This window comes from Mesocricetus auratus, unplaced genomic scaffold, assembly GCF_017639785.1.
Source record: "Mesocricetus auratus isolate SY011 unplaced genomic scaffold, BCM_Maur_2.0 Super-Scaffold_100676, whole genome shotgun sequence".
In the NCBI taxonomy this organism is placed as follows: Eukaryota; Metazoa; Chordata; class Mammalia; order Rodentia; family Cricetidae; genus Mesocricetus; species Mesocricetus auratus.
The window spans coordinates 15,396,760-15,405,652 of record NW_024429266.1 but is presented as its reverse complement, the minus strand read 5'-3'; the positions used below and the strand labels follow the sequence as shown (position 1 = coordinate 15,405,652).

The 8,893-nt window shown below is 45.9% G+C and overlaps 1 long non-coding RNA gene across 1 annotated transcript; it reads left to right on the top strand.

Annotated features, from left to right (window-relative positions):
- The first annotated feature begins 339 nt into the window (after window positions 1-339).
- Window positions 340-8,238, top strand: LOC121137198. The gene is made up of 2 exons (XR_005874432.1): window positions 340-609; window positions 7,996-8,238. It is a non-coding gene; the product is annotated as an uncharacterized LOC121137198 (long non-coding RNA).
- Window positions 8,239-8,893: the final 655 nt, after the last annotated feature.

The window sequence follows — 8,893 nt, the reverse complement described above, 5'->3', positions numbered from 1 at the left end:
TGGAGCATCAATACTGAGTGACTCCAAAATATTCAGTATGTTAGGTCCTTTGGATCGGTGTGCAATCTCTGAGATGGGCATTTAGGAGTGCATGCAATATCTGTTAAAGTGCTGTGCGTATCTGTGTGGCCTTTTATGGGGACACGGAACTGGATCCTGAGGGAAGACAGGAGCAAGCCTAGGAGGCCTAGGCGTCCAGGGATAGGACTATAAATATGCATGGGCCCCAGGGAATCGTGAGGCTGGGGTGCGCGCCTTGCACTTCCTGGGAACGGCAAGCCCAGGGCGGCAGGCGGGGCCAGGCACCAGCCCACTTGACAACTGTGTCGGGCCCAGCGTGCTGCTGCTCCGGGCGGGCGCGCGTCCACACAGTGTCACGTGCGTGCGGGGGCCTGGCACAGCCTCCTCCACCCTGCTTGCCTCACGGAAGGGACTCGTGACGCCTGCTTCCGGGACAGATGCTTGCCGCCTTGGAAAGCCAGGTCATGTGCGGAAGACAGGTTCACCTTCCAGATGAGGATAGAAAAAGAGCTACACCCATCCGGGGCTGAGGCATCCCCAGCAGCAAGGTGGATGGATGAACGAAGGAAAAGAAAAATATCAGGAACTGTGAGCGAGGCAAAAGAACACTTAAGACAGGGTTGGTGGGGTGTGCGTGTGTGGCTAATGATGGAGCTTGTCTAAGCATGCTATACCTGGGGCTCAGTGCCCTGTACCCGGAAGGACAGGATGGAAAGGTCCAGAGGGGGAGATAACACAGGCATGTCCCAAGGTCCACAACCCACTCTGCGCTGCTGCAGTCGCTGCTGCTTCCACACAGAGAGCTTCTCACCCCTCCTCCACTACTTAGCACAGTGAGAGTGAAGGCTTGCTTTTACTTAAAGGGATTGAGTGCTATCCCCACCATTAAGAAGTGCCTGGTTTGACAAATGCCCACTGGTTTTTAAGGGCCTTTTATTTAATCATCTTAGGGAGAAGTACAAACTACTTTGAAGCTGGTACTTATACATGGAAACTTAGATTCTGAGTTTAGATTTAAAGTTTTGTTTTTTGTTTTGTTTTGGTTTTTGGTTTTTCGAGACAGGGTTTCTCTGTATTGTTTTGGAGCCTGTCCTGGAATTTGCTCTATAGACCAGGCTGTTCTCAAACTCACAGAGATCCACCTGCCTCTGCCTCCCGAGTGCTGGCATTAAAGGCGTGCGCCACCAATGCCAGACTAGATTTAAAGTTTTTGTTACGTTTTCTTATGGGGTTCGGATGCACGTGTGGAAGTCAGAGCACGACATGCAGACCCCTGTTCACGCCTTCCATCACTTGGGTCTCAGGAATTGAACTCAGGTCCGTCTCACTTGGTGGCAGGCGTCTTTCCCGGCTGAGCCATCTCACGGCTTCAGATTCTGATTTAGTGGTTCAGTCACTTCACAGGCTGCAGACTACCTATCGCAGAAAAGGAAGTGGTGTTATGGTTCCTCCCATGATGCCAAGATGATCAGTGGGTTCGGGTGCTGTCCACCTGTATAGTTAGCTATGAGGCTGTCTGTCTGCTTCTCGGCAGTCATTGACAATCATGTTAGGGATTTTATTTTGTTAGACGTTGAATGGCAACACTAGTTTTATCAGTTCCTCGTCTTTAATGAGCAGGATCTTTCCTGATTGGTTATTTGGTTACCCTGAGTTACAGGGCATCCAGGACACACTGAATAGATACTCGGTTCTTTAGTTTTAGAATGGAGAGTTGTGTCCTCAGCATTCTCTAGAGATGACCAAGGTATTTATTTCTGAAGGCTTATGAGAAAGAATCACCACACTCGATGTGTCTCAATACACTGCAACTGTTTTATTCATTTATTTGAAGTTCAGGGTGTTCTCCCTTCAACCATAACTACTGGGACCTTCAGATACAGCCTCGGAAGTCTTGACAATACAGTATTCCAGGGCTCAGCAAAATATAAGATGTGGCAGATTTGATAGAAAAAAAACAAAACAAAGACTACTTGGGTTCTTCAGCAATAAAGGTCAAAGAGGAAAAAGACATGAATCTATAGTACAAGACACCAGAGAGACATCACATGAATGATCTTGCTTTTACGTTTTATTAATTATGGATCTGTTTGTTTATTTATTTATTTTAATCTATTTTTTACATCCCAATCCCATTTCCTCTTCCCTCCTCTCCTCCTGCTCCTCCCATTTCCCCCTTTCACTTCCCATCTGTTCCCCAGGAAGTCTACTTAGTCTGTCCCATCATCTTGTTGAGGCGGGACCAAGGCCCTCCTCCCCCACCCCGTGTGGTTTATTTTTGTGGTGCTAGGACCTCACAAGTTAAATCAGTGCTGGCTGTACCTCTGAGCTGGGCCCCAACCCACTGAATTTTGATTAACACACACACACACACACACACACACACACACACACATACACACACATATACATACTCTGCATGGTCCAACAAGATGGCTCAGAGAATAGAAGCAATTACTGCACAAACCTGACAATCTGAGTTCCATTCCCGGATCCCATGGTAAAAGGAGAAAACCAACCCCCAAAAGCTGTCTTCTGACCCCCACATGAGTAAATACACCACGGCATATGCATGCCCACACATGCGCAATAAATAAATGTAATAAAAAACTAGCATGAGAAAAATCAAGGACATTTGACAACTGCTAGCTTGTTAATGATATTAAACAATAACCACAGTCCAATTTTATAGATGTTAATATGATATGATAGTATTAAAAAGTATTCGTGGGGCTGGAGAGATGGCTCAGCTGTTTAGAGCACTGGCTGCTCTTCCAAAGGACTCAGGTTTGATTCAGCACCCATATGGCAGCTCACAACCATCTGTAACTCGAGTTCTAGGGCATCCAACACCCTCTTCTGATCTCTGAGGGCACCAGACATAAATGTGGTGTACATACATACGGTCAGATCGAACACTCTACATATAAAATAAAGACATCTAAAAAATAAACTAAAGAAATACCTTATGAGGTTAGTTAGGGTTGGCAGATCAGTAGTAGGGGCCTATTACACTGCATTGGATCGCCAATAATACATACACATACAAGTGGTTTTGTTTTGTGTTTCAAAGGACAGAATGTAGCCCAGGGTGGCCTGGAACTCATTATACAACAGAGGAAAGCCTTGAACTACTGATCTTCCTGCCATCAGGAAGATTACTAGCACGTTCCACCCTACTAGGCCTACACGGTTTTTGATAAATTAAAGATACAAGCTGGAATATCTTAGATGAAATGAAATCTGAGTTCTTTTCAAAATAACCTAGTTAAGGTGGGGGACACAAAACAGGTACCACATGATGGAGTCCCATCGGCTTCAAACTGACAATTATTGAAGCAGAGTGATGAGCCCCAGGGAAGGGAGGCACTGGGATCATTTCTCTGATTTTATATTGCTTGAAAATTGCAAAAGTGTATAACATTTATTTTAAAGTGCAGAATGCCTTACAAGGAAGCCAGAGAGGAACTGGCTGTGGCAGAACTACACCAAGTCCATAAATATCATCTTGCCTAATTCAGAAGTGTGTTAGCCACCTGCCAGCTGCTGCAGGAGACTTAGAGGAAGAGCCCTGTGACTAAGCGAATGGCACAATCTGATTTTATATTGTCAGGCTCATCACAGCCTGTGCTGGGGGCTTTGCACCCAGTCAGCACACTTCATTCTCTCAATACCCGTGGAATTGGGGCGTCGTTAGACCACCCACTTTACAAATGGAAGAATTGAGGGCTCATCTGATAAACAGCAGAGTTATGCCTCAAACCAATAGAGCTGGTTGTGGAGTCCAGACAGTTTTTTCCTTCCTCGCTCTCTCTCTCTGTCTCTCTCTGTCTCTCTCTGTCTGTCTCTCTCTCTCTCTGTCTCTCTCTGTCTCTCTCTGTCTCTCTCTCTGTCTCTCTCTGTCTCTGTCTCTATCTCTGTCTCTGTCTGTCTGTCTGTCTGTCTGTCTGTCTCTCTCTCTCTCTCTCTCTCTCTCTGTGTTTGTGTATGCTAAGCAGGTGCTTAAAAACCCTGACCTGGCCCTGTTGAGCTTGTATCGACCACCTGAAACAGAGTCTGTTGATCTGGGATATGATGGAGACTGTTTTGTCCTCCTTAAATGCTTCTAGCTGGAAAATCTCTGAGGAGCTGTCAGGAGATGACAGAGTTAAACTCAGTCTCAGCCTGCCTCATTGGTAAACCTCAATCAGGAAGAATGCTGGACTAGCACCTCACAAAGGCTCTGCTGAACCCCTGAGCCCCTAGCTCTGCATTTGCCTGTAGATCGCACCACTCTGCAATGTGAGCTCCATCACTGTGGCGGGGGTCTTTGCCTGCTGAAGACTCTTCTCTCTCCTCTTTAACTTGACCAGCCTGCCTCCTCTCCCAGAGCCCCTTCTCTGGGATCTGTTTGTGAAACTTCTTGATGCACATGAGGATTTTGTGCTTGCGTGTGTCTGTGCGCCTCATTTGTACCAGGTGCCCAAAAGAAGCCAGAAGATGGCATTGGAGTCATTGTGACTGCAGATGGTTGTGAACTGTCATGTGGATGTCCTGGGCTCAAATTCAGGTTGTCAAGTGTGGTGTTAGCATCCTTTAGCTGCTCAGCCATCTTGCTGACCCTAACTCCAGACTACTCGAGCCATCCCCAAGCAAATCTGACATCCATGAGCTGTCAGTTCTCATTAGTCTCTCCTTCAAGCCCCTAGCAACTACCAGTCTACTTTCTGTCTCTATGGTTTTGCCTCTTGTACACATTTCACAATCATGGACCATCTGCCATCTGTAACGCTTTCTGCCTGGCTTATCAAGCCTTCAGTTCACCAATGACTGCTTTTTTGGGGGTAGGGGTTTGAGACAGGGTTTCTCTGTAGCTTTGGAGCCTGTCCTGAAACTCACTCTGTAGAGCAAGCTCTAACTCACAGAGGTCTGCTTGCCTCTGCCTCCGGAGCGCAGGGATTAAAGGCGTGAGCCACCAACGCCTGGCCCCAATGACTGCTTTTATCACTTGTGCTTCTTAACATGTCCTCAGAAGACAACCTTCACTAAGTACCTGTCTGTACCATCCCCTAGCAGGCTTTTATTATGGAAGATGAAGTGAAAAGTTCTTAACATTTTCTTTATTGTATGAGTTTTGTGTGTCTGTACATGTCTGTGCACTACATGTCTGCAGTACCCAAGAAGGCCAGAAGAGGGCACTGGATTCCCCTCGGACTAAAGTTACAGATGGCTGTGAGCAGCCATGCAGGTGCTAGGAATTAAACCCCAATCCTCTGAAAGGGCAGCCAGTGCTCTTACTCACTGAGCCATCTCTCCATGCCTGAAACAGTTAACTGGGACCAAGATTGCAGATAGAAACAAATAAAAGATTACATGGAAAAGTTGGACATAATGTCTTACGCTTGTAATCCCAGCACGCAGGAGGCTGAGACAGGAGGATTGGTGTGAGTTTGAGGCCAGTCTGGAGGGCATACATATCAAGTACCATACCAGGCAGAACTCCACAGCAAAGATCTAAAAAAAGAAAAAAGAAAAAATGGAAGGGAGCGTGAATGCTACACAGCACCTGTCAAGGGCTTGCCTGGCATGTACATCAAAGCCCTAGGTTCATCCCTAGGGCAGTGGCAGGAGGAACAACAACAAACTTGATGGGAAGGGTGGAGAGACTGTGGGGAAACTTTATGGTCACCCTGAAGAATTTTACTTGACACATTTGGTAACTGGAAATTTAAGAAGTTACCTAAGTTATGTTAATTTAAAATTGTTTTGTTTTTTTTTCTAGTGTGTGTGCACTCACACATGCCTTGGCAGGGGTGTAGAGGTCAGAGGACCACTTTTGGTAATTGATTTTCCCTCTGTGGGTTCTGGAGATAGAACTTGGGTTGTTAGGCTTTCAAAGCCTTTACCCCCTGAGCCCTCCATCCCATCAGCCCCAAGTTATGGTAATTTTTAAAGTTAAGTTTTATACAATGAGGATTTGAACTTTCCAGGCTGGCCATGAATTTGCAGTCTAACTGCCTCAGCTTCTGGAACTGATAGAATTACGGGCATGCACCACCATGTTCAATGAAAGCAAACTTTAAAACAGGAAACAGATGGCAACCTCAGGGTGGTACACTGGCAAATATCTGTCCCTTAGCCAGTCAGAGGGAGGCGCTCATTCTCTTGTGGATGCTTGTATGCTCATGCAACACATGCACACATGCATGCACGCACACACGCACTAATTTAAAAATATTTAAGAGTCCAGGTCCAGCCTGGACAACAGTGGCAACCTTTTTTTTTGTTTTGTTTTTTTTCGAGACAGGGTTTCTCTGTATTGTTTTGGAGGCTGTCCTGGAACTCACTCTGTAGACCAGACTGGTCTGGAATTCATAGAGATCTGCCTGCCTCTGCCTCCTGAGTGCTGGGATTAAAGGTGTGCGCCACCAATACCCGGCAGGACCCTATATTTTATAAACAGAAAAAAAATTAAAACCCCTCAATAACAGAACTCTATAGCACTCTGTGGTGTATTCTTCATACATAAAATGTTTAATTTACAGTTATTTACTTATATTTATGTCGTGTGTGTGTGTGTGTGCATGTAGAGTTCAGAGGAGAGCTTAAGGGAATCGGTTCTTTCTGCCCATCCTGTGGGTGCTGAGGATCAAACTCGAGTCATCAGACTTTGCCTGCTCACCCATCTCACCAGCTCTCTGTAGTACTTTTATCTTCTTCTAAGACTGAAAAAAAAAGGATGCAATGTTAAAGATATTGGGAGGCAGAGGGAGATGAATCTCTGTGAGTTCAAAGTCAGCCTGGTCTACAGCGTGAGTTCCAGGACAGCCAGAACTGTTTAATAGAGAAACCCTGTCTTGAAAAACAAACAAACAGATCAACAGGGTAGATTCTAGAAGCAACTTTTCCATATTATTTGAGGTTTAAAAATATTTATTTATTTTACTTATGTGCATATATGTCTGCTTGAGTGTACGTCATTTGTGTGCGGGTACCCGAAGAGGCCAGAAGAGGGCATCAGGTACCCCAGAGCCCAGTTACAGGTTGTAAGCCTCACTCCTCTCTCATGATGTGCATTCTAGGAGCTGAACTCTGGTCTTCTGTTGAGAGACAAAGATAGAGATAGAGATAGAGACAGAGACAGAGACAGAGACAGAGACAGAGACAGAGACAGAGATAGAGATAGAGATAGATAGATACAGAGACGGAGGGAGGGAGGGAGAGAGAGAGAGAGAGAGAGAGAGAGAGAGAGAGAGAGAGAGAGACTTCTAAGTTGCTCTTCACTTTATTTCTGGGGTCTCTCACTGGACTTGTATCTCACGGATTAGGCAAGACTGAGAGATGACTGGCCAGTGAGTTCCAAGGATCTGCCTGTCTCGATTTTCCCAATGGGAGTCTAGCTTTTCCTGTGGGTGCTGGGGACCTCCTGCTTGCTCAGCAAGCACTTTACCGACTGAGTCATCTCCCCAGGTCTAATGATGTCTCTTATAATCAATTAAATGCACTGAAAGTCAACTAAAGTCATACAAGGATAGGGAAGATGGTAGAGAAGGGATCCTTCCCCAACCTTTAAAAATGGCATTAAGGGTCGAAGCCAGAACCTAGTACATACTAAGCAAGGCTCTACAACCGAGCTATACCTCCAGATTTTTGAGGCAGGGTCTCTCTCTCTCTCTCTCTCTCTCTCTCTCTCTCTCTCTCTCTCTCTCTCTCCTTTCTCTTTTGTTTGTTTATTTTTTCAAGACAGGGTTTCTCTGTACTGCTTTGGAGCCTGTCCTGGAAGTTACTCAGTAGACCAGGCTGGCCTCGAACTCACAGAGATCCGCCTGCCTCTGCCTCCCGAGTGCTGGGATCAAAGGCGTGCGTCACCCCGTCACACTCCCCCCCCCATCCCTGGCTCCAGCCTTTACTTTTAATTTAGAAATAGCGTCTTACTAAATCACCCATACTGAACTCACTCTGTAGGTTTTGAATTTGCATCTCTCTACCTTGTAGCGGGGATGACAGGCCTGCACATCCAGCCCAGCAAGGAAGAGACAATCGACTTGAGTCCTTCTGAAGAACATGAATAGCATTTTGACGGGTGAAGTAACAATGTCTTACGGTGGAATGCATTGCCTCAAAACTTCAGAGTCAAGATCTAAATCCTGACTTCAGACCCTCCAAGCTGTTTGTTGCTTAACAGTGGGTGTGTCCCGAAAAGCGACAGCTGACAGAAATAAAATTCATGTGAAATGACATGTGTGGTGTGTATCTGCCAATAATCTAAAAGCTGTAAATCTCAAAAATAACCCTGGGAGATGAGTTGCTGTCACCACCCTCATTTTAAAGATAAGGATCCTGTAGGAGAGGTTAAATTAATTGCCCATGGTTCCATAGCAAATTAAGTGGCAAACCAGAACCCAAGAGCCTGGCTACAGGTTTTAACAACGGACAGAAGACCTCTCAAGTAACTGTTTACAAGGAAGCCTTTTTCTCTGAATGGTTCTGCCTGCCACAAATTGGCAACCATTATCTGAGGCACGGAAGAGGGGGTGTGGGGTTGAGGGGACAGTCTGAGAAAAGCCATGCTGTGTAAAGCATTCAGGACTTCCTCGTCACTAGTTTCAGGAGAGGGAGCATTGAGGCAGGACAGAAGTGTCACTGGAAAGTTGTCTCTATACCAGGTTTAAAGATGTCTGATGGGTCAGTGGCATGGCTCAGTGAGTAAGGGTGTTGGCTGAAAGGCTAGAGTTCTATCCCTGGGTCCCCTGTGGTAGAAAGTGAGAACTGATTCTCTGAACATGAACTCTGTGCCAAGTGTATAGCCACTGGCCTCCAGCTCCTAGAATAAATACATTAGAAAAACTAAAATCAGAGGAGACTGTCTCCGGCTGGTTGGTTCTGTTTTGCT